The sequence below is a fragment of the Ranitomeya variabilis genome, chromosome 2 (assembly GCF_051348905.1).
Source record: "Ranitomeya variabilis isolate aRanVar5 chromosome 2, aRanVar5.hap1, whole genome shotgun sequence".
Classification (NCBI taxonomy): Eukaryota; Metazoa; Chordata; class Amphibia; order Anura; family Dendrobatidae; genus Ranitomeya; species Ranitomeya variabilis.
In genome coordinates, this window is record NC_135233.1 from 823,725,177 (window position 1) to 823,750,962 (window position 25,786).

At 45.3% G+C, this 25,786-nt stretch overlaps 1 protein-coding gene across 1 annotated transcript in view; it reads right to left on the reverse strand.

Moving 5' to 3' along the window:
* Window positions 1-17,311, reverse strand: part of LOC143807923 (uncharacterized) — an 81,460-nt gene extending 64,149 nt beyond the window's left edge. Inside the window, exon 1 of the mRNA XM_077290020.1 lies at window positions 17,258-17,311. The gene's annotated coding sequence lies outside the window, so the exon portion shown is untranslated. The remainder of the gene's footprint in view (window positions 1-17,257) is intronic.
* Between the last annotated feature and the right edge of the window lie 8,475 nt (window positions 17,312-25,786).

Genomic DNA, 25,786 nt, shown 5'->3' on the forward strand with positions numbered 1-25,786 from the left:
TCGCCGCTAAGTAGCAGAGCCGATCGGGTTGTGGCAGCTCCTAGTCTCCCAAGGAGACTATTGAAGCATGCTAAAAGTAAAAAAAATGTTTTTAAAAATATTAGAAAAATAAAAAAAAATAAAAGTTAAAATCACCCCCCTTTCGCCCCATTAAAAGAAAACAATAAAAAAATCAAATATACACATATTTGGTATTGCCGCATTCAGAATTGCCCGATCTATCAATAAAAAAGATTAACCTGATCGCTATACGGCGTAGTGAGAAAAAAAGTCAACACAACAAAATTACATTTTTTGGTCGCCATGACATTGTATTAAAATGCAATAACGGGCGATCAAAAGATCATATCTGCATCATAATGGTATCATTAAAAATGTCAGCCTGGCGTGCAAAAAATAAGCCCTCACCCAACCCGTGATCACGAAAAATGGAGACACTACGGGTCTTGGAAAATGGCGCATTTTTTTCAAAAAAGTTTGGAATTTTTTTTCACCACTTACACAAAATAGAACTTATGCATGTTTGGTGTCTATGAACTCATAATGACCTGGAGAATTATTTAGTGAACCTAGTAAAAAAGCCAAACAAAAAACAAGTGTGGGATTGCACTTTTTTTGCAATTTTACCGCACTTGGAATTTTTTAACTGTTTTCTAGTACATGACATGACAAAACAATGCCATTGTTCAAAAGTACAGCTCGTCCCGCAAAAAACAAGCCCTCATATAGCCATATTGACGGAAAAATAAAAAAGTTATGGCTCTGAGAAGAAGGGGAGCAAAAAACGAAAACGCAAAACCGAAAACAGCTCCAGGTGTTAAGGAGTTAATTGTTTCACTCTATAGTTACATAATACTTACTACCTTTCCACAAAAACAGACCATACTTAGCATCTTTTGTAACTATAAGACTATACAGTGATTTTCCACAAAAATTTAAAATAACCAATAAATTTCGTTCAACTTCACAATTGTGTACCACTTGTTGTTGATTCTTCACCAAAAATTTACATTTGGTATCTTTATGTTTGAAGCATGATATGTGGGAAAAGGTTGAAAAGTTGCAGGGAGCCGAATACTTACGCAAGGCACTGTATATTCCATAACACTCCTGAATAAAAATACTTGCAGATAATTGCAAAAAATTAAAAAAAATTGCAAATGGAATGCAAGACTCCAAAGTGATTGGTACACATAGGACAAAAATAACTGCCCACAGGATGGTTTATACTCAACAACATATGGTTAACTGACCAATATTAATCTCTATGCAGCATCTCAATTCTACTTATTCCTTTAGTGAGCCAGCTAAAATAGCTTTAGGTAGTAAGGAGAATATCTTTACAGACAGTGCTAAGTGCACAGAAAAAATTAACCTCAGTGCAACAAGTCTGTTCTACTCATTCCTGTAATGAGCTATCTGTAATAGAGTTACTGTATGGAAGAAATACTTATAGACACTACTGTGTGAATACAGATCTAGTCATCCCTGTATGGAGACAGCTAGAATGGAGTTGCTGTATGGAGGATGTCCTTATCAAAACTACTATGTGAACAAAAAACATGATCCTCCATTTAGCAGCTCTGATCTACCCGAATGGAGTTGCTATATGGAGGTTGATGGTTTCTGAGCAGACAGTTACACAGCATTGTGGCCCTGATTCTTCAAGACACAATTTATAAATTTAATTTATTTATTTACTCGTATAGCCCCATCATATTCCACAGCACTTTAGGGACATTATCGGCACTGTCCCCAATGGGGCTCACAAGCTAAATTCCCTATCAGTATGTCTTTTGGAATGTGGGGGGAACCAGAGTACCCCGAATCACACGTTTCCAATCTTCTACAGTCCACTTTTCGTACTTCTTTGCAAACTGGAGCCAACACTTCTTATGAGGATATTGAAGTCGAGGCTTCTTCACCTTTTCTCGGGCCACGATTCCAGACTTGTGTAAAATGCATCACATGTTGCCTGCATGGATGTCTGTGATCTCACTATTATGAACCATACATGACAGTGGCTTTGTATATTGCCATAACTTACTGTTAGGGGTCGAGTTCCCGCCTCTGCACAGGGGGAATCTCGGGCCATCTCCGCTGCGGTCTCCCATTCTTCTCCTGCCGCAGTGGAGCCTGCTCAGTGGAGAGGTCGGTCCCAGCATCTCGCTCAGTCTGACTCTGTGCAAAGGGTTACTGCTGCTTTTCCAGCTTCTGCAATTGAAACCAGTGCTGGGCAGTGGCGAGCAGACGCTTTTGGGACTAAGTCCTGCTTTTCCCCTTCTGAGCATGCCCAGGGTAAGATCTCTCATTGGAGATCGAGGGTCACATGCTTGGATACTGCAGCAAAGCCCATTGGTTCTCCAGGAAGGTCCTGAAGGTGCTCAGGCTCTGTGGCAGTCTCTCATTGGTCTTTCTAGGTAGGTCTTGTACTTGCTGCAGCTATAAAAGGTTTGCATGGCCGCACGGCCATGCACTAGCATCAATCCAAATATGTGCTTTGCTGTTGTGAACTATACTTTTTGGCTCCCTCTTGTGGTCACTAGTGATTTGGCACTTGGATTGTCTTTTACCAGGTTGGTGCTCACCTGCTTCGTTAGGCTTGGGGTGTTGCTATTTAAACTTCCTGGATTCTCAGTCCAGTGCCTGGCATCGTTGTAATCAGTTCACTTCTGTTTGCTCCTGTCTTCAGGTCCTGGTTCTTTGCAAGATAAGCTAAGTCCTGCTTTCGTACTCTTGATCATTTGCATTGTTCATATTTTTTGTCCAGCTTGTACAATATGTGATTCCTGTTATTGCTGGAAGCTCTAGGGGGGCTGATATTCTCCCCCCACACCGTCAGTCGGTTTGGGGGTTCTTGGATATTCAGCGTGGATATTTTGCAGGGTTTTTTGCTGACCATATAAGTCTTCTTACTATATTCTGCTATCAGTCAGTGGGCCTCTCTTTGCTAAATCTAGTTCATTCTTACGTTTGTCTTTTCTTCTTACCTCACTGTTATTATTTGTTGGGGGCTTGTATTACTTTGGGGTCTTTTCTCTGGAGGCAAGAGAGGTCTTATTTTCCCTGATAGGGGTAGTTAGTTCTCCGGCTGGCGCAAGACGTCTAGGACCAACGTAGGCACGTTCCCCGGCTGCTGTTAGTGTTTGTGCTAGGATCAGGTATATGGTCAGCCTAGTTACCACTTCCCTATGAGCTGGTATTTATGTTTTGCAGACTTTGCTGTAATCTTTGAGGTCCCCTGCCATTGAGATCATAACAGTATGCCAGGCCAATAAATAGTTAATGCATTGCTGAAGTGGGATTAAAAGAAAAAAAGTTCTGAGGGTTTTTTTTTGTTTTTTTTTTCTTCCTCCCCTTTATCTCTGAGTGGCTTGAAGCTTTGCTGCAGACATGAATGTTCAGACCTTGATTACTAGTGTGGATCAGCTTGCTGCACATGTGCAGGGCATTCAGGATTTTGTTTTTAGCAGTCCTATGTCAGAGCCTAAGATACCTATTCCTGAGCTGTTCTCTGGAGATCGATTTAAATTTAGGAATTTTAGGAATAATTGTAAATTGTTTCTATCTTTGAAACCTCGTTCGTCTGGAGATTCAGCTCAGCAAGTCAAAATTATTATTTCCTTCTTGCGTGGCGACCCTCAGGATTGGGCTTTCTCGTTAGCGCCAGGAGATCCTGCATTGGCGGATGTTGATGCGTTTTTTCTGGCGCTCGGATTGCTTTATGAGGAGCCTAATCTTGAAATTCAGGCAGAAAAAGCTCTACTGGCCATCTCTCAGGGCCAGGATGAAGCTGAGGTGTACTGCCAAAAATTTCGGAAATGGTCCGTGCTTACTCGATGGAATGAATGTGCTCTGGCCGCAAATTTCAGAAATGGCCTTTCTGAAGCCATTAAGAATGTGATGGTGGGTTTTACAATTCCTACAAGTCTGAATGATTCTATGGCGCTGGCTATTCAGATTGATCGGCGTTTGCGGGAGCGCAAATCCGCTAAACCTCTGGCGGTGTTGTCTGAACAGACACCTGTCTCAATGCAATGCGATAGAATCCTGACTAGAACCGAACGACAAAATCATAGACGTCAGAATGGGCTGTGTTTTTACTGTGGTGATTCTACACATGTTATATCAGCATGCTCTAAACGCCTAACCAAGGTTGTCAGTCCTGTCACCATTGGTAATTTGCAGCCTAAATTTATTTTGTCTGTGACTTTAATTTGTTCATTGTCTTCCTACCCTGTTATGGCATTTGTGGATTCAGGTGCTGCCCTGAGTCTTATGGACTTGTCGTTTGCCAAGCGCTGCGGTTTTGTCCTGGAGCCTTTAAAGGTTCCGATTCCTCTCAGAGGAATTGATGCTACGCCACTGGCGGAAAATAAACCGCAGTATTGGACACAAGTGACCATGTGCATGACTCCTGAACATCGGGAGGTGATTCGTTTTCTTGTTCTGCATAAAATGAATGATTTGGTCGTTTTAGGTCTGCCATGGTTACAGACCCATAATCCTGTTTTGGATTGGAAGGCTATGTCTGTCTCAAGTTGGGGTTGTCAGGGAATTCATTGCGATTCTCCGCCGGTGTCTATTGCTACTTCTACTCCTTCAGAAGTTCCTGAGTATTTGTGTGACTATCAGGATGTATTCAGTGAGTCCAGGTCCAGTGCTCTTCCTCCTCATAGGGACTGTGACTGCGCTATAGATTTGATTCCTGGCAGTAAATTTCCTAAGGGACGATTATTTAATTTGTCTGTACCCGAGCATGCCGCGATGCGTTCTTATGTCAAGGAGTCTTTGGAGAAGGGGCATATTCGTCCATCCTCTTCCCCTCTCGGTGCAGGATTCTTTTTTGTGGCCAAGAAAGACGGGTCTTTGAGACCTTGTATAGACTATCGGCTTCTGAATAAAATCACTGTTAAGTTTCAGTATCCGTTGCCGCTATTGTCAGACTTGTTTGCTCGGATTAAGGGCGCCAAGTGGTTCACAAAGATAGATCTTCGTGGTGCGTACAACCTTGTGCGCATTAGGCAGGGAGATGAATGGAAAACTGCATTCAATACGCCCGAAGGTCATTTTGAATACTTGGTGATGCCCTTTGGGCTCTCTAATGCCCCTTCAGTGTTTCAGTCCTTTATGCATGATATCTTCCGGAAGTATCTGGATAAATTTTTGATTGTGTATCTTGATGATATTCTAGTTTTCCCGGATGATTGGGATTCTCATGTAAAGCAGGTCAGGATGGTGTTTCAGGTTTTGCGTGATAACTAGTGTTGAGCGATACCGTCCGATACTTGAAAGTATCGGTATCGGAAAGTATCGGCCGATACCGGCAAAGTATCGGATCCAATTCGATACCGATACCCGATACCAATATAAGTCAATGGGACTCAAGTATCGGACGGTATTCCTGATGGTTCCCAGGGTCTGAAGGAGAGGAAACTCTCCTTCAGGCCCTGGGATCCATATAAATGTGTAAAAGAAAGAATTAAAATAAAAAATATCGCTATCCTCACCTCTCCGACGCAGCCTGGACCTCAGCGAGGGAACCGGCAGCGTTGTTTGTTTAAAATTCGCGCTTTTACTTGGTTACGTGAAGTCCCGGCTTGTGATTGGTCAGGGCGGCCATGTTGCCGGGACGCGGACCAATCACAGCAAGCCGTGACGAAATTACGTCACGGCTTGCTGTGATTGGTCCGCGTCCCGGCAACATGGCCGCCATTAACCAATCACAAGCCGTGACGTCACGGGAGGCTGGACACGCGCGCTTTTTAAAATGGGCGCGTGTCCAGCCTCCCGTGACGTCCCGGCTTGTGATTGGTTGCGCCGCGGTCAACCAATCACAAGCCGGGAGGCTGGACACGCGCGCATTTTAAAATTTTAAAATGGGCGCGTGTCCAGCCTCCCGGCTTGTGATTGGTTGACCGCGGCGCAACCAATCACAAGCCGGGACGTCACGGGAGGCTGGACACGCGCCCATTTTAAAAAGCGCGCGTGTCCAGCCTCCCGTGACGTCACGGCTTGTGATTGGTTAATGGCGGCCATGTTGCCGGGACGCGGACCAATCACAAAGCCGGGACGTAATTTTAAAATCCTTAAGGACCTGAAATTACGTCACGGCTTGCTGTGATTGGTTGCGTCTCCCATGTGACTGCGACGCAACCAATCACAACGCCGGAACGTAATTTTAAAATCCTGAAGGACCTGAAATTACGTCACGGCTTGCTGTGATTGGTTGCGTCCCGGTCACATGGGCGGCACGCAACCAATCACAAGCCGGGACTCACGTAAAGGAAAGAAAAGCGCGAATTTTAAACAAAGAACGCTGCCGCTTCCCTCGGTAAGGTGCAGGCTGCGTCGGAGAGGTGAGTATAGCAATATTTATAGTGCTTTGGAACAAAGCACTATACTGTTATTCCACCGTGGTAAACTTCTTCTTATTCTTATTATTCAGTCCGCACGTAATGCGGCCCGAACCGCTAAACTCACAGACTCCAGTGAGGTGTCATTTCGAAGCCAGCGTTCCTGAGAGGTGTGCTAAGTATTTTTCGTGTCGATCGGATTTGTAGTTTTTGCGCAATTTGTGTTTGAAAAAAGTCTTTCAATGCGTTTCAATGGAGAAATTTTCCTATACGTTTATAATGGGCTGGTTTCTGAGGCAATTTCTAAAAATAACTGCCACCTGGCTGATTAGCTCATTGATATGCGCAGTCAGACACAGTTACTATGCCAACTCCTATGAAATCTACATCAGCTCACCAGGTCACAAGTTTTGTCAGATAATATCAGCTCTTAAAGTGACAGTACAGCACAATTCCAAACCACTATCCGTAGTCTTATGATTATTAGACTGTGGCCCGATTCTAACTCATCGGGTATTCTAGAATATGCATGTCCACGTAGTATATTGCACAGCCACGCAGTATACAATGCAGAGCCGTGCAGTACACAGCGCAGAGCCGCGCAGTACACAGCGCAGAGCCGCGCAGTACACAGCGCAGAGCCGCGCAGTACACAGCGCAGAGCCGCGCAGTACACAGCGCATAGCCGCGCAGTATAAAGCGCAGAGCCGTGCAGTACACAGCGCAGAGCCGCGCAGTACACAGCGCAGAGCCGTGCAGTACACAGCGCAGAGCCGCGCAGTATAAAGCGCAGAGCCGTGCAGTACACAGCGCAGAGCCGCGCAGTACACAGCGCAGAGCCGCGCAGTACACAGCGCAGAGCCGCGCAGTACACAGCGCAGAGCCGCGCAGTACACAGCGCAGAGCCGCGCAGTACACAGCGCAGAGCCGCGCAGTACACAGCGCAGAGCCGCGCAGTACACAGCGTAGAGCCGCGCAGTATAAAGCGCAGAGCCGTGCAGTACACAGCGCAGAGCCGCGCAGTACACAGCGCAGAGCCGCGCAGTATAAAGTGCAGAGCCGCGCAGTATAAAGCGCAGAGCCGCGCAGTACACAGCGCAGAGCCGCGCAGTTCACAGCGCAGAGCCGCGCAGTACACAGCGCAGAGCCGTGCAGTACACAGCGCAGAGCCGCGCAGTATAAAGCGCAGAGCCGTGCAGTACACAGCGCAGAGCCGCGCAGTACACAGCGCAGAGCCGTGCAGTACACAGCGCAGAGCCGCGCAGTATAAAGCGCAGAGCCGTGCAGTACACAGCGCAGAGCCGTGCAGTACACAGCGCAGAGCCGCGCAGTACACAGCGCAGAGCCATGCAGTACACAGCGCAAAGCCGCGCAGTATAAAGCGCAGAGCCGCGCAGTATAATGCGGAGAGCCGCGCAGTACACAGCGCAGAGCCGAGCAGTACACAGCGCAGAGCCGCGCAGTAGACAGCGCAGAGCCGTGCAGTACAGAGCGCAGAGCCGCACAGTATAAAGCGCAGAGCCGCGCAGTATACCGCGCAGAGCCGCGCAGTACACAGCGCAGAGCCACCCAGTATACAGCGCAGAGCCGCGCAGTACGCAGCGTAGAGCCACGCAGTATGCAGCACAGAGCCGCGCAGTATACAGCGCTGAGCCGCGTAGTATACAGCGCAGAGCCCCGCAGTATACAGTGCAGAGCCCCGCAGTACACAGCACGGACACGCGCAGTACACAGCGCAGAGCCGCGCAGTACACAGCGCAGAGCCGCGCAGTACACAGCGCAGAGCCGCGTAGTATACAGCGAAGAGCCACGCAGTATATAGCGCAGAGCCGCGCAGTACAAAGCGCAGAGCTGCGCAGAGCTGCGCAGAGCTGCGCAGTATACAGCGCAGAGCCGCGCAGTATACAGCGCAGAACGCGCAGTACACAGCGCAGAGCCGCGCAGTACACAGCGCAGAGCCGCGCAGTACACAGCGCAGAGCCGCGCAGTACACAGCGCAGAGCCACGCAGTATACAGCGCAGAGCCGCGTAGTATACAGCGCAGAGCCGCGTAGTATACAGCGCAGGGCCACGCAGTATACAGCACAGAGCCACGCAGTATACAGCGCAGAGCCACGTAGTTATACTGCCCAGTCACGTAGTATATTGTCCAGTCACATAGTATACTGCATATCCCTGTTAAAAAAAAAAGAATTAAAATAAAAAAGTTACATACTCACCTCCTGGAGCGGCCGGTATCTGATGGTTGTTGCACCTCCTAGAGCGGCCGGTACACGATGCTTGTTGCACCTGGAGTGGCCGGTACCCGATGCTTGTTGCGCGCTCCGGTCCCAAGAGTGCATTGCGGTCTCACGAGATGATGACGTAGCGGTGTTGTGAGACAGAAAGACGGAAGTGCCCTTAGATAATTAGATAGTAGATTACCCCGCTCACCAATTCGGACCCCGAGGGGCCCGGCCCACCAAATCGGACCCCGAGGGGCCCGGCCCACCAAATCGGACCCAGAGTGACCCCGCCCCCTAAATCAGACCCAGAGTGACCCCGCCCACCAAATCGGACCCAGAGTGGCTCCGCCCACCAAATCGGACCCAGAGTGACCCCTTCCACCAAATCAGACCCAGAGTGACCCCTTCCACCAAATCGGGCCCAGAGTGACCCCTTCCACCAAATCGGGCCCAGAGTGACCCCGCCCACCAAATCGGACCCAGAGTGACCCCACCCACCAAATCGGACCCTGAGGTGCCCAGCCCACCAAATCAGACCCTGAGGTGCCCAGCCCACCAAATCGGACCGAGTGACCCCACCCACCAAATTGGTCCCTAAGGTGCCCCGCCCACCAAATCGGACCCAGAGTGGCTCCGCCCACCGAATCGGACCCAGAGTGGCCGCGCCCACAGAATCGGACCAAAAGTGACCCCGCCCACCGAATCGGACCTAGATTTACCCCGCCCACAAAATCAGACCCAGATTGACCCAACCCACCAAATCGGACCGCCTGAGGGGCACCCAAGTGTGAAAGTCTTGCAGGGGCAGCCCGGGCACCATTCCAAAGCACTATCTGTAGTTCCTTCAGGAAATACCCATCTAGTTTTTATTTTAATTCTCTCTTTTACACATTTTTACATTAATGTTGTTTCGATACCGATACCCGATATCACAAAAATATCGGATCTCGGTATCGGAATTCCGATACAGCAAGTATCGGCCGATACCCGATACTTGCAGTATCGGAATGCTCAACACTAGTGATAACGCTTTGTTTGTGAAGGGCTCAAAGTGTCTCTTTGGAGTGCAGAAGGTTTCCTTTTTGGGTTTTATTTTCTCCCCTTCTGCCGTGGAGATGGACCCAGTCAAGGTCCGAGCTATTCATGATTGGACTCAGCCCACGTCTGTTAAGAGTCTTCAGAAGTTCTTGGGGTTCACTAATTTCTACCGTCGCTTTATCGCTAATTTTTCTAGCGTTGTTAAACCTTTGACGGATATGACCAAGAAAGGTTCTGATGTGGCTAATTGGGCTCCTGCAGCCGTGGAGGCCTTCCAGGAGCTGAAGCGCCGGTTTACTTCGGCGCCTGTTTTGTGCCAGCCTGATGTCTCACTTCCCTTTCAGGTTGAAGTGGATGCTTCTGAGATCGGTGCTGGGGCTGTTTTGTCGCAGAGAGGCTCTGGTTGTTCTGTGATGAGACCATGTGCCTTTTTCTCTAGGAAGTTTTCGCCTGCTGAGCGGAACTATGATGTTGGTAATCGGGAGTTGTTGGCCATGAAGTGGGCATTTGAGGAGTGGCGTCATTGGCTCGAGGGTGCTAAGCATCGTGTGGTGGTCTTGACTGATCACAAAAATCTGATGTATCTCGAGTCTGCTAAGCGCCTGAATCCTAGACAGGCTCGTTGGTCATTGTTTTTCTCTCGTTTTGACTTTGTGGTCTCATACCTGCCTGGTTCGAAGAATGTTAAGGCTGATGCTCTCTCTAGGAGCTTTGTGCCTGATTCTCCTGGAGTCTCGGAGCCAGCTGGTATTCTTAAAGAGGGAGTGATCGTGTCGGCCATATCTCCGGATTTGCGACGTGTGTTGCAGAGATTTCAGGCTGGTAGACCTGACTCGTGTCCACCCGACAGACTGTTTGTTCCTGATAAATGGACCAGCAGAGTCATTTCCGAGGTTCATTCCTCGGTGTTGGCAGGGCATCTGGGAATTTTTGGTACCCGAGATTTGGTGGCTAGGTCCTTTTGGTGGCCTTCCTTGTCACGGGATGTGCGGTCATTTGTGCAGTCCTGTGGGACTTGTGCTTGGGCTAAGCCTTGTTGTTCTCGTGCTAGCAGGTTGCTTTTGCCCTTGCCCGTCCCGAAGAGGCCTTGGACGCACATTTCCATGGATTTCATTTCTGATCTTCCGGTGTCTCGGGGAATGTCTGTCATCTGGGTGGTGTGTGATCATTTTTCCAAGATGGTCCATTTGGTACCCTTGCCTAAGTTGCCTTCCTCTTCCGATCTGGTTCCTTTGTTTTTTCAGAATGTGGTTCGTTTACATGGCATTCCGGAGAATATCGCGTCCGACAGAGGATCCCAGTTTGTGTCCAGATTCTGGCGATCTTTTTGTGCTAAGATGGGCATTGATTTGTCGTTTTCATCTGCCTTCCATCCTCAGACTAATGGTCAAACGGAGCGAACTAATCAGACACTGGAGGCTTATTTGAGATGTTTTGTTTCTGCGGACCAGGATGATTGGGTGACCTTCTTGCCATTGGCGGAGTTTGCCCTTAATAATCGGGCTAGTTCCGCTACTTTGGTTTCGCCATTCTTCTGCAACTCTGGTTTTCTTCCTCGTTTCTCCTCGGGTCATGTTGAGTCTTCTGACTGTCCTGGGGTGGATTCCATGGTGGATAGGTTGCAGCGGATTTGGAATCATGTGGTGGACAACTTGAAGTTGTCACAGGAGAAGGCTCAGCGTTTTGCCAACCGCCGCCGCGGTGTGGGCCCCCGACTTCGTGTTGGGGATTTGGTTTGGGTGTCTTCTCGGTATGTCCCTCTGAAGGTTTCCTCTCCTAAGTTTAAGCCTCGCTTTATTGGTCCTTATAAAATTTTGGAAGTTCTTAACCCGGTTTCTTTTCGTTTGGATCTTCTGGTGTCGTTTGCCATTCACAACGTGTTCCATAGGTCTTTGTTACGGCGGTACGTTGTGCCTGTGGTTCCTGCTGTTGAGCCTCCTGCTCCGGTGTTGGTTGAGGGCGAGTTGGAGTACGTGGTGGAGAAGATCTTGGATTCTCGTCTCTCTAGATGGAGGCTCCAGTATTTGGTCAAATGGAAGGGCTATGGTCAGGAGGATAATTCCTGGGTGGCCGCCTCTGATGTTCATGCGGCCGATTTGGTTCGTGCCTTCCACGCTGCTCATCCTGGTCGCCCTGGTGGTCTTGGTGAGGGTTCGGTGACCCCTCCTTAAAGGGGGGGTACTGTTGTGAACTATACTTTTTGGCTCCCTCTTGTGGTCACTAGTGATTTGGCACTTGGATTGTCTTTTACCAGGTTGGTGCTCACCTGCTTCGTTAGGCTTGGGGTGTTGCTATTTAAACTTCCTGGATTCTCAGTCCAGTGCCTGGCATCGTTGTAATCAGTTCACTTCTGTTTGCTCCTGTCTTCAGGTCCTGGTTCTTTGCAAGATAAGCTAAGTCCTGCTTTCGTACTCTTGATCATTTGCATTGTTCATATTTTTTGTCCAGCTTGTACAATATGTGATTCCTGTTATTGCTGGAAGCTCTAGGGGGGCTGATATTCTCCCCCCCACACCGTCAGTCGGTTTGGGGGTTCTTGGATATTCAGCGTGGATATTTTGCAGGGTTTTTTGCTGACCATATAAGTCTTCTTACTATATTCTGCTATTAGTCAGTGGGCCTCTCTTTGCTAAATCTAGTTCATTCTTACGTTTGTCTTTTCTTCTTACCTCACTGTTATTATTTGTTGGGGGCTTGTATTATTTTGGGGTCTTTTCTCTGGAGGCAAGAGAGGTCTTATTTTCCCTGATAGGGGTAGTTAGTTCTCCGGCTGGCGCGAGACGTCTAGGACCAACGTAGGCACGTTCCCCGGCTGCTGTTAGTGTTTGCGCTAGGATCAGGTATATGGTCAGCCTAGTTACCACTTCCCTATGAGCTGGTATTTATGTTTTGCAGACTTTGCTGTAATCTTTGAGGTCCCCTGCCATTGGGATCATAACACTTTGCGCCAGTGTGGTTATGTATGAATGTATTCAGGGGCCCGGTTGAAATAAGCCCCTAGAATACCGGCACCTCCGGTGAGGAGATTGCATGAATGTATTCAGGGACCCGGCTGAAATAAGCCCCTAGAATTCCGGCACCTCCGGTGAGGAGATTGCATGTGTGCATAACCACTGACTGCTATCAGTTCGGCAGTAAGCTTGTGCTCCTGTGAGGCAAACAGGGCACAGTGCTTTCCTCTCACGGCTACTCTGTGAAGTAACAGAGCTAGTCTATACCGCCAAACAGTGCCACCTTTTACTAGCAGCAGGTTCCTCCTGCACGGTGCACCAATTATAATAAACCTCTATATTTACTCGGTGCGTTCCGCTAGCCCTAACACTTACATGATTGAATTGGGAATTCCAACCTATAATTCAAATGAATGGCAACTGTTCATGAATGGCTCAAAGCAGAGCTTAGAGTGTGTCCTCTTCCACAATTTATTTGGTGCAGCGTCAATTAGCTATTCATTTTCTCTTTATGAAAAATAAGGAGACATAAAGAGAGTCATTGAGTTGTTGCAATATCACAAACACAATTGTATCATCTATGTTGACCTTAAAATAGTATGCTAAGAAGTCAGCAACGTGGAAACACCAAGTACACTTGTTTTCTGTGCATATGGGACAACAGAACTCGGGAAAATCATTGAGTGGAGAAAGAATTGAACTCTAAGATGTGACCTCAAACCTGGTGACCCAAACATTCTACATGAGCCACTTGTTAACAGGACAGAAAGAACATTATATTCCCATCTCTACACATGAAACTGGGTCTCATGATCATGAAGCAATTCGTTACAGCTTTGCCAACTGAAAGAGAGTGGTACCTCAAGTACCAGTCTCTTTCTTTCAAGTACCTTATTTTGGCATTTCCTAGCCTGTCATTTGAAAAAATAAAGGACAGAGTGTTAGATGGTCTACAGATTAGGCAGCACATCAACGATGAACGCTTGGTTATCATTCAAAGGCCTTGTCAAGGACTTTCTCAGAAATACACAAGTAAACAACACCATTTCATGAATCAGGAGCATCTGACTCCACCCCATCTCACCATCAAGACCATTGTGAACAACACCAGTCATTATGAATCGGGTCCTATATATATTTTATGAAAAGTTCTGCTGTTGTGCAGACTTAAAAGTAATTTTATGAAAAGTTCTGCTGTTGTGCAGACTTAAAAGTACAAGTACTATTGAGTTATTCCTATCATTTGGTTTCTTATTTAAGAGCAAGTCTATGCTACGTAGATACTAAATTAAATCCAATGGTGTCCAAAGTGGAGCAAGCTATGGCACTTCACATAATATACAACCAAATTTGGACTTACACGAAAGTAGCCGAAAGAAGAGAACCATGTATAATATGAATGATAAAATGTAATTTTTATTGTTAAGCCATTAAAATACAAATAAGAGAAAGGCACTAAAAGACTAAATAACAAAGTGTTCAATGGGGGGGAGACTAATCTTATCCAGAAGGTAAACCAAAAGAAGGGGATAAATGAATCTATAGATGTCAGTATTACCAGCAGGGGTTATGCATAAAATATGCATGGTTACTTAATCATGAATCCCACATACTGTAGAGCAGTGGCGTAACTACAAAGTTATGGGCCCCGGTGCGAACTTCCAAATGGGGCCCCCCCCTGCAGCCCTGCCATACAACTCAATGTAACCCCCATAGAATACAACGCAGCCCCCTCATAGTATAATGTAGCCCCTCCATACAGGGGCAGTGAGAAAGACATGAGCAAATGGTGACGAGGGGGCAAGGGAGAGGGCACAAGGGGGCTAGGGGAGACAGGCACAAGGGTAACATAGGGGGGCTAGGGAGCAAGGAAGACAGGCACAAGGGGACACATGGGGGCTAGGAGGCAGGGGAGAAGGTTACAAGGGGACTAGTGGGCAAGGGAGCCTGACACAAGGGGCACACGGGGACAAGTGTGCAAGGGAGACTGACACAAGGGGCACATGGGGACTAGTGGACAAGGGATACAAGCACAAGGGGACACAGACAAGTGGGAAAGGGAGACTGACACACAGGGACTAGTGGGCAAGAGAGACTGACACAAGCACAAGGGGACAAAGGAGACAGGCACATGGGGACACACAGCGACTAATGGGCAAGGGAGACTGGCACATGGGGACAAGGGACACAAGCATAAGGGGACAAGGGAGACAGGCTCAAGGGGACACATGGGCCCCTGACCTGCCAGAGCCGCTTGCAGCGGCGACCGCTGCGACTGTGGTAATTACGCCCCTGCCTCACACACACTACAGATATCACACACACACACACTACAGATATCACACACACACACTACAGATATCACACACACACACACACTACAGATATCACACACACACACACTACAGATATCACACACTACAGATATCACACATACACACACACTACAGATATCACACACACACACACTATATATATATCACACACACACACACACTACATATATCACACACACACACTACAGATATCACACACACACTACAGATATCACACACACACACACTACAGATATCACACACACACACTACAGATATCACACACACACACACACACACTACAGATATCACACACACACTACAGATATCTCACACACACACACTACAGATATCACACACACTACAGATATCACACACACACACACACACTACAGATATCACACACACACACACACTACAGATATCACACACACTACAGATATCACACACACACACACACTACAGATATCACACACACTACAGATATCACACACACACACACTACAGATATCACACACACTACAGATATCACACACACACTACAGATATCACACACACACACACACTACAGATATCACACACACACACACACTACAGATATCACACACACACACTACAGATATCACACACACACACACACACTACAGATATCACACACACACACTACAGATATCTCACACACACACACTACAGATATCTCACACACACACACTACAGATATCACACACACACACACACACTACAGATATCACACACACACACACTACAGATATCACACACACACACACACACACTACAGATATCACACACTACAGATATCACACACACACACTACAGATATCACACACACACACACACACACACACACACACTACAGATATCACACACACACACACACACACACACACCAGATACCAGCTCATATACACAACTCACAATCTCCTCTCTGTTACAGGGGTGGCTGATAATAAATATCACAGTACACTAATTGGTGGCAATGTATTCTAATATCAATCTATATATATATGTGCAAAGAAAAATTATTATATATTAATATCCAAACACCATAGGCCCACCAGGGTGCACTGTGTAGCAACTTCTGTGGTAACCACAGTATAGAACCGAACTAGAACCAAAACAATACAGGAAGAATCTAACTCCAGATGAAGAAACCAAGGCAAAAATTATTATTAAAATATGCCTTTATTTATGGGTGCGGCAATGGTTACAAAATTTATTAGAATTTATATATCATATGTTTACAATTAATACAATTATTTATAAAAATTATATAAAATGGCGCGGCACCAGGATTATAAGGTATGTCTAATATTCCTTTTCCCCCTCCTATATCAGAATAATCTCCATTATGCTACATATAAAACACTCCATTTCACGTGGTAAAATCTATTAGTAAATAATCAATCTGTGAAAACAAAGAAATAAATAACAAATATATAATAAGGTGCAAAACTATTTGCATAAATAAAGTGGCCAAGTGCATTAAATCCAAATATAATCGTTTTTAAAGTGCCAAAGTGAAAAGGAGTTTGCAAACCACTCAATAGGTGCAAACAGTGACAGCCTATGCTAAATCCACGTGTTTAAATAGCCTATATAGCAGCAGTATATTCACCTGAGGGGGATACAGCCTGTGCCTGCGTCTCGCCCGACGCGCGTTTCGGAAAACCGTTATCCTTCGTCAGGGGACGACGTTATCCTGACGAAGGATAACGGTTTTCCGAAACGCGCGTCGGGCGAGACGCAGGCACAGGCTGTATCCCCCTCAGGTGAATATACTGCTGCTATATAGGCTATTTAAACACGTGGATTTAGCATAGGCTGTCACTGTTTGCACCTATTGAGTGGTTTGCAAACTCCTTTTCACTTTGGCACTTTAAAAACGATTATATTTGGATTTAATGCACTTGGCCACTTTATTTATGCAAATAGTTTTGCACCTTATTATATATTTGTTATTTATTTCTTTGTTTTCACAGATTGATTATTTACTAATAGATTTTACCACGTGAAATGGAGTGTTTTATATGTAGCATAATGGAGATTATTCTGATATAGGAGGGGGAAAAGGAATATTAGACATACCTTATAATCCTGGTGCCGCGCCATTTTATATAATTTTTATAAATAATTGTATTAATTGTAAACATATGATATATAAATTCTAATAAATTTTGTAACCATTGCCGCACCCATAAATAAAGGCATATTTTAATAATAATTTTTGCCTTGGTTTCTTCATCTGGAGTTAGATTCTTCCTGTATTGTTTTGGTTCTAGGGGTGGCTGATGTAAATCGGCTGCAGCTTCTCCTGACTGCGGCTCTGTCCCGCACCTCCCCCCTGCTCTCACCTTCTGTCCCGGGGCTGCAGAGCAGAAGATGACAGTCTCACCATGCTGACTGGAGCTGCTTCCTGTGTCTCACATGCCCCGGCTGCCCCCTCCCCCTAGATACTGTTGCCGTGCAGGAGAAATCTCCTGCACTGCAACATGGTGTTGGATGTCTCTGACCTGCCGGGCCCGGGCCCCTGACCTGCCGGGCCTGGTCGCACTGGCGACCCCTGCGACCACGGTAGTTACGCCCCTGCTGTAGAGTATACGATAGTAAAAATCATGGTAATATGCAGGCAAGCATAGAAATGCAATGAATGTGCAGTAGATGGATAGATCATTAAATTCAATATGCTAAGTAGTAGTAAAATATAATGCGCTTTAACTAGACACAATTTGCCACTGGAGAAGATTTTCTGGACAGGTTAGTCGTTCCCCCTCACCCCGACATACGTTTCGCCCGATGCTTCTTTTCATTTACCCTCTGCATAGGACTAGTATTCCTCCTATTGGACACTCTGTTATTTATATTTTAGCGCCTTTCTCTTATTTGCATTTTAATGGCTTAACAATAAAAATTATGTTTTATCATTAATATTATATATGGTTCCCTTCTTTTGTCTACTTTTATGTAAGGTCAGATTTGTTTATAAATAGGTACATACTAAAGTACGTGCACAGACATGTAGTCTGCCCCTCTTACTCCACAATGATAGTAAGGGTATGTTCACACTGATGTTGCTTAATGGAAACCTATAACATTGTACATGTAGTTCAATCTGTGGACTGCATGGTATAGAGAAGGAGAAGCTAAACATAATGATAACTAGAATTGTATAACTTGTATTATATTCATTGATTGTATGCATATGAGAACCAATTAGTTGTTATATGCAAAAAAAAACTAATTTCATGGTACTACAGAATACTTCATTGTTACTAACAGAGGGAGATGCTATGTTATATGTAGTATAGTGATAACATGACTATGAATTGCATCCAAAACACTAAATTTGGTCTATATTTAAAGATGCACTCCTTCTCCTCACATCAAAGTTTTTTATCCTCTCAACACATTGCAGTCATCTTATTATATTGCACTGTGCTCTTTTCTCTGCACTATGTACAAACAGGAAGTCTCTTGTCCCTGCATTTATCATTCCCCTCTTAACCTTTTGACCCAACTGCTTCCTCCTAACCCCTGCCAGGGACTTTTGCAGTGACGTATGACTTATACAGGGAAGATTGACCTCCTGTTTCTATATAGAGCTTAGAAGGATTCAGCTAGTCAGTTTTTATTCAGGTGATGCCATAGATCTATTGGAAAATAGAATAATTAGCTGGGTAGAAAGGTAAAATGAGCAATTGTAAGTACACAGTGCCATATAATATGATGACTGCAATATAAGAGGATACAAATTTTGATAGGAATGCTTCTTTAGCCCCTTCCCGACCTGTGACGCCACGTAGGCGTCATGAAAGTCGGTGCCAATCCGACCTGTGACGCCTATGTGGTGTCATGGAGGGATCGTGTCCCTGCAGATCGGGTGAAAGAGTTAACTCCAATTTCACCCGACCTGCAGGGACAGGGGGAGTGGTACTTGAGCCCAGGGGAGTGGCTTTGCCCCCTCATTGCTATGATCGCTCTGATTGGCTGTTGAAAGTGACGTTTCACTTTCACTTTCAATCAGAGCAATCGTAATATTTCACCAATGAAAATTGGTGAAATATTACAATCCAGCCATGGCCGATGCTGCAATATCATCGGCCATGGCTGGAGACCATGATCTGCCCCCGCCACCGCCACCAATCTCCTCCCCTCCGTCCTCCGTCCTGTCCTCTGGTCCCCTCTGTACTCCTGTCCGCTCTCCCTGTGCTCCGATCTCACCCCCGTGCTCCGATCCCACCCCCTCATACTTACCGACCTCCTGTGTCCCTCCCGGTGTTCGTCTGTCTTCTGCATGGGCGCCGCCATCTTCCAAAATGGCAGGTGCATGCGCCGTGCGCCCGCCGAATCTGCCGGCCGAAAAATTCATTCATTTATTTTGATCACTGTGATAGATCATATCACAGTGATAAAAATAAAAAATAGTAAATAAACCCAATTAGGGTTAGGGTTACGGTTAGAATCAGGGTTAGGATTAGGCTATGTGCACATGGTGCAGATTTGGCTGCGGATCTGCAGCGGATTGGCCGCTGCGGATTCATAGCAGTTTTCCATCACATTTACAGTTCCATGTAAACCTATGGAAAACCAAATCCGCTGTGCCCATGGTGCAGAAAATACTGCTCGGTATTTTCTGCAGCATGTCAATTCTTTGTGCGGATTCCACAGCGTTTTACACCTGTTCCTGTATAGGAATCCACTGTTGAAGTCTGCACAATAAACACTGGAAATCTGTGGTAAATCCGCAGGTAAAAAGCAGTGCGTTTTACCTGCGGATTTTTCAAAAATGGTGCGGAAAACTCCGCACACAAATCCGCAATGTGGGCACATAGCCTTAGGGTTGGATTTAGAGTTAGGGTTGGAATTAGGGTTAGGGTTGGAATTAGGGTTAAGATTAGGGTTAGGGTTGTGTTGGGGTTAGGTTAGGCTTGTGGATAGGGTTATGGTTGGGATTGTGGTTAGGGGTGTGTTGGGGTTAGGGTTGTGGTTAGGGTTGGAATTAGGGTTAGGGGCATGTTGGGGTTAGGGTTGTGGTTAGGGGTGTGTTGGGGTTAGGGTTGTGATTAAGGTCATGGTTAGAGTTGGGATTAGGGTTAGGGGTGTGTTGGGGTTAGTGTTGGAGTTAGAATTGAGGAGTTTCCACTGTTTAGGCACATCAGGGGGTCTCCAAACGCGACATGGCGCCACTATTGATTCCAGCCAATCTTGCGTTCAAAAAGTCAACTGGTGCTCCCTCCCTTCCGAAACCCGACATGTGCCCAAACAGTGGTTTATCCCCACATATGGGGTATCAGTGTACTCAGGACAAACTGGACAACAACTTTTGGGGTCCAATTTCTCCTATTACCCTTGTAAAAATAAAATATTGCAGGCTATAAAATCATTTTTGAGGAAAGAGAAATGATTTTTTATTTTCACGGTTCTGCGTTATAAACTTCTGTGAAGCACTTGGGGGTTCAAATTGCTCACCACACATCTAGATAAGTTCATTGGGGAGTCTAGTTTCCAAAATGGGGTCACTTGTGGGGGAGCTCCAATCTTTAGGCACACAGAGGCTCTCCAAACTCGACATGGTGTCCGCCAAAGATTGGAGACAACTTTTCATTCAAAAAGTGAAATGGCGCTCCTTCCCTTCCGAGCCCTGTCGTGCGCCCAAACAGTGGTCCCCCCCCCCACATATGAGGTATCGGAGTACTCAGGACAAATTGGACCACAACTTTCGGAGTCCAGTTTCTCCTTTTACCCTTGGTAAAATAAAAAAACTGTTGCTCCATATATGTGGAGTGCGGCTCTGCAGGTGGAGGTCCTGCTCCGGAGATCGCAGACGCGAGGAAGCAGTGAATGCCATAGAAGCCATGACTACACCATCAACTCAGGATCCAGGATATTCTCCACCGAAGGCACAGCGAGGAAAAGGACAGCGGCACCATACGAGCTCCAACCAAGGTAACAGGTGGCACGTACAGCAGATTTCCGACCCGGTTAATCCAGCTGTCACACGCTGCTACACCTGATTTATTGAAGCACAGCTACCGGCCAGGGTGGCTTCACACAGTTCTCTTGTGGTTTCAGGGGGATGATGAAGGACAAAAGTCCGAAACGTGCATAGGGGTGCAGCAGATAGGACGTGGCGACCCTTCCCCCTCCTTCAAGGTAATACTCAGGATTAGTATCATTGCTAAAAAAAAAATTCCCCTGCACTGTGCACCTTAATTTTGACCCTCGGTGTTGTTGCCATATAGAGGGTGTTGTTACATTGGATTGATTTGATATAAGCACATTGCACTTTTTTGACAGTTATATATACATGTATGTATAGCACATATTATGTGCATTTTAGGTGTGTTTTATAATAGTATATTTTTGCACTGTTGCACTTTCCTTTATTGCACTTTTGTATATATCCTGAAGTAAACCTGATATATATATATGGGAGGGTCTGCCACTATGAGTTATTTGAGCTATTATATGGGTTGATTTCATGTCCTATTATGCGCACCATTGTCTGTTTTTATATACTTATATTGCCATATAAATTCAATAAAGGCATTTTTTTAAATCTATCCCTTGTATGGTGTCTCTCTGGGGATCCATTGTCTGGTTGTTGGGCTGTTCTCTTTAACAGGGGGAATAGTAACACAGTTGTCTATTTGAGAAATTACAGGTTTTTCTACAACTGGCAGGTTACAGTAATTGGTAAATCCTGTGTAAAGGGCTATGTGTGTGTTAAAGGGAACCTGTCACCCCCAAAATCGATGGTGAGGTAAGCTCACCGTCATCAGGGGCTTATCTACAGCATTCTGTAATGCTATAGATAAGCCGCCGATGTTACCTGAAAGAGGAGAAAAAGACGTTAGATTATACTCACCCAGGGGCGGTCCCGCTCCGATGGGCGTCTCAGGTCCAGTACAGCGCCTCCCATCTTCATTCCATGACTTCCTCTTCTTATCTTCACTCTGCGGCTCCGGCGCAGGCGTACTTTGTCTGCCCTGTTGAGGGCAGAGCAAAGTACTGCAGTGCGCAGGCGCCGGAAAAGTCAGAGAGTCCCGGCGCTTGCGCACTACAGTACATTGCTCTGCCCTCAACAGGGCAAAGTACGCCTGCGCCGGAGCCGCGGCGTGAAGACCAGAAGAGGACGTCATGGAATGAAGATAGGAGGCGCCAGAGCGGACCTGAGACACCCATTTGACCGGACCGCAGCGGGACCGCCCCTGGGTGAGTATAATCTAACCTCTTTTTCTCATCTTTCAGGTAACATCGGGGGCTTATCTACAGCATTACAGAATGCTGTAGATAAGCCCCTGATGACGGTGAGCTTACCTCACCATCGATTTTGGGGGTGACAGGTTCCCTTTAAAAAACAATAAATTTCTATTAACTTAGAACTTGCATTTAATAAAAAGGAACTTATCAGGTAAGTAATCTAGCTTGTAAAATGAAGAGGACTAAAATCAGGCACTAACCCCTGCCAGTGGGCATAAATATATAGCTCACAAATGTTTTATTTCTTGCTGTGTAATCTACAGAGGAGGAAAATGCTATGAATATTTTATCTTGATTACCATATAAACAACTTCAAGACAAGGAACATTTACACCCGTGTATACTTTTAAATAACAGCGTTCTCTTCGCCTTTGTAATTTTAGCAGTAGAAGAGGGAATGAACAGGCTGATTAAATGAAATAAATTACAGAGCAGAGACAATGCATGTGCGAAATTGTGGGTTTTACAAATAAGATCAAAAGATACAAAATTAATAAGTAAAGTGATGGCTTCTATTTTCCTCATATCCATTAAAATTGAATAGTACAGTATTACACAATATACATATATACAGTTACATAATAAAGTCAAATTACATTAAACTGGGTGAGCGACTAAAAAAAGGGTCATTCCGTGTTAATGAAAAATAGGTAAAATGAGTACTGAAACTCACAGACCTATAACTGAGAACAACTGGGAAATGATCCTTTTATTTCACAAATCAAAAAGGAATTCACTTTTAATTGAAGACAATATACTCGTTACTGCAAATCCCATTGAAAGGGTTTTAAAGGGCCATTTTCACAATAATTTATTACAGTTATTTTTTTCAGAGAGACTATCAGTTTTTGCCCGTGCCGCATTTTAGTCAGGGATTAAAACCATGATTTGACATTCTGAAAATGAGCAACGTAAAGCAAAATTTGATCTCTGTATAACAATTCTCTATAAAAGTATAAATAAAATGGGAAACACATGCACTATACCAAATCTGAAAAAGCACAGTCTGCTATTTAGTACCAGTGGAAAGTATGATGAAAATGGGATGGTAATGTAATCATTAATATAGGAAATTACTTTTTGCTTTCTTTGCTGTAATGCACGCATTGACAAACCTTTCTTGTGGTGGTGCAACAACTAAAAAAAATTACAGTAATCTTCTGCATTTTATAGTTTCTTCAAAATGTCATCCACATGTTAAGAAGATTTGCAGGAAAAATAAAGCTTTACTGCAGGTTTGACACACGCTCTCCATTTGGAGAGCAGATTAGTCAATTTAGTATAGTGTCCAATGTAGAAGGTGAGTACGGTATATTATTTTTTGTGAAACTCCAAACTGTACAGGTGCAGCTTGAGTCTTGATTTTAATGTGTCCAGGCATGAGATCTCTGATTGATCTTGGAAATAAATTCCAAAGAGTGGCGCTAAGTAACAAAAGGCTCTGCCTACAAAATGTTGAAAGCTGGATCATGGGTTTATTCAAGGCCAGCAATATGGCCCATTGGTTGGTATTGAAGTCTTGCAGAGCCGAGGTCCTGGATTCAAATCCCACCAAGGACAACATCTGCAAGGAATTTGTATGTTCACCATGTATTTTCGTGGGTTTGCTCCGGGCACTCCAATTTCCTTCCACACTCCAAAGACATACTGATAGGGAATTTAGATTCTAAGTACAAATAGGGAACAGCAATGATAATGTCTGTAAAGTGCTGTGGAATTAATAGCGCTATATAAATAAGTAAAATAAATAAATAATGCTTACTATGAGTGGCATAAATACAGTTATATGGGCCCCAGAGCAATATTTAGACTCCCCCCTCCCCCAATTGCATGTGGCTCAGATGAGTGGGCCCCAATAAGATTCACAAAGACTGTGTTAACCCATGGTGAAAAATATAATACAAGTAAAATTTATAAAATTGACAGAAAAGATGACAATAAGATAATTTCCTAAGTAATAAATTAAATAGTCTATACCGTTTTTTAGACTATAAGATGCACCTTTTTGCTCCAAAAATTTGGATGAAAATGGGGGTGCCTCTTATAGTGCAGATTTTATTGTGGCTGTAGATGGGAGGGAGTTAGGGGGTGAAGAGACAGCAGCAGATGAGCAGATCACAGGAGGCAGGAGCTAACACCTGTGCCCACTGCTAAAAAGAAATATTCACTCCCCATGCCCATAATCCCTCCCACCACTATGCACTGAAGCCTGTGCTGGGAGGTGGAAGTGACTATGGGCGAGAAGAGCAGTGAATATTACCGTAATTTCTATTTAATAGCAGGCACAGTGTTAGCCACAGTTGCCAGTCTGCAGCTGCTGGGTGATCACTTGTGCCTACTATTACAGAGAATGAATATTCACTGCTCTCCACTCCCATGGGTGTGGAGGCAGTGAATATTCATTGTTCTTTAATACCAGGCACAGTAGCAGCAGCCGCCGGTTTCCTGCAGTGGTCGGGCGATCATGTGACCACTACTAAAGAGAATGAGTATTTACTGCTCTCCATGCCCATGGGAATGGAGAGCAGTGAATATTCATTTCTCTTTAGCACTGTGCCCCTATTAAAGATCAAGGAATATTCACTGCTCCCCATTTCTATAGCCCCAGGCGTGGGGAGCAGTGAGTATTGCGACAGCTGTCCTCTGCTTGTAAGCAGCACATGATATCACTGCCATGCGCTGCTTTCAAGCATAAATCAGCTGCTGCCATCAGAACAGGATGCTGCAGAAAAGTGCAGGGAAGGTAAGTAGAGTTTTGTTTTTCTCATGTGGGGCCATACCAGAATGGAGATGGAGGCCATGCATACCAGGATGGAGATGAGGAGGCCATGCATGCCAGGATAGGGATGGAGGCCAAGCATACCAGGATGGGGATGAGAGGGCCATGCATACCAGGATGGAGATGAGGGGGCCATGCATACCAGGATGGGGATGAGGGAACCATGTATACTAAGATGGGGATGAGGGGGCCATGCATACCAAGAATTGGATGGGGACCATGAATACCAGGATGGGGATTGGGCCATGCATACTAGGATAGGAATGAGGGGGCCCTGCATACCAGGCTGGAGATGAAGGGCTCATGCATACTAAGATAAGGATGAGGGGGCCATGCATACCAGGATGGTGATGAGGGGGCCATGTATACCAGGATGGTGATGAGGGGGCCATGTATACCTGGATTGGGGACATATATATATTCCAGGATGTGGGATATTTGTACACAATTGACCACATTTTTTGCTTCAATTTGCTTACATTTTCTGTCTCTATTTTCCGTCTCTAAAACCTAGGTGCATCTAATGGTCTGATGCATCTTATAGTATGAAAAATACGATAGTTACCGAATAGAAAATATTTTACCCTTACTATTACAGAATAAAGTCCACAATAAAAATGCCAATAATACCACATACATGAGATAAATACAACCACACAATGGCCACATATTATTACCACACAGTGTCTGAATATAGCCACCATTCCAAGACCAATATCTCAATAATATCATCTACAAGAGACTAATACCACCATACCATGACCATATCACATATTACTACCAGAGAGTGACTGAAAAGTATGCAATACTGATTAATAAAAATCACACTACTAACACTAAT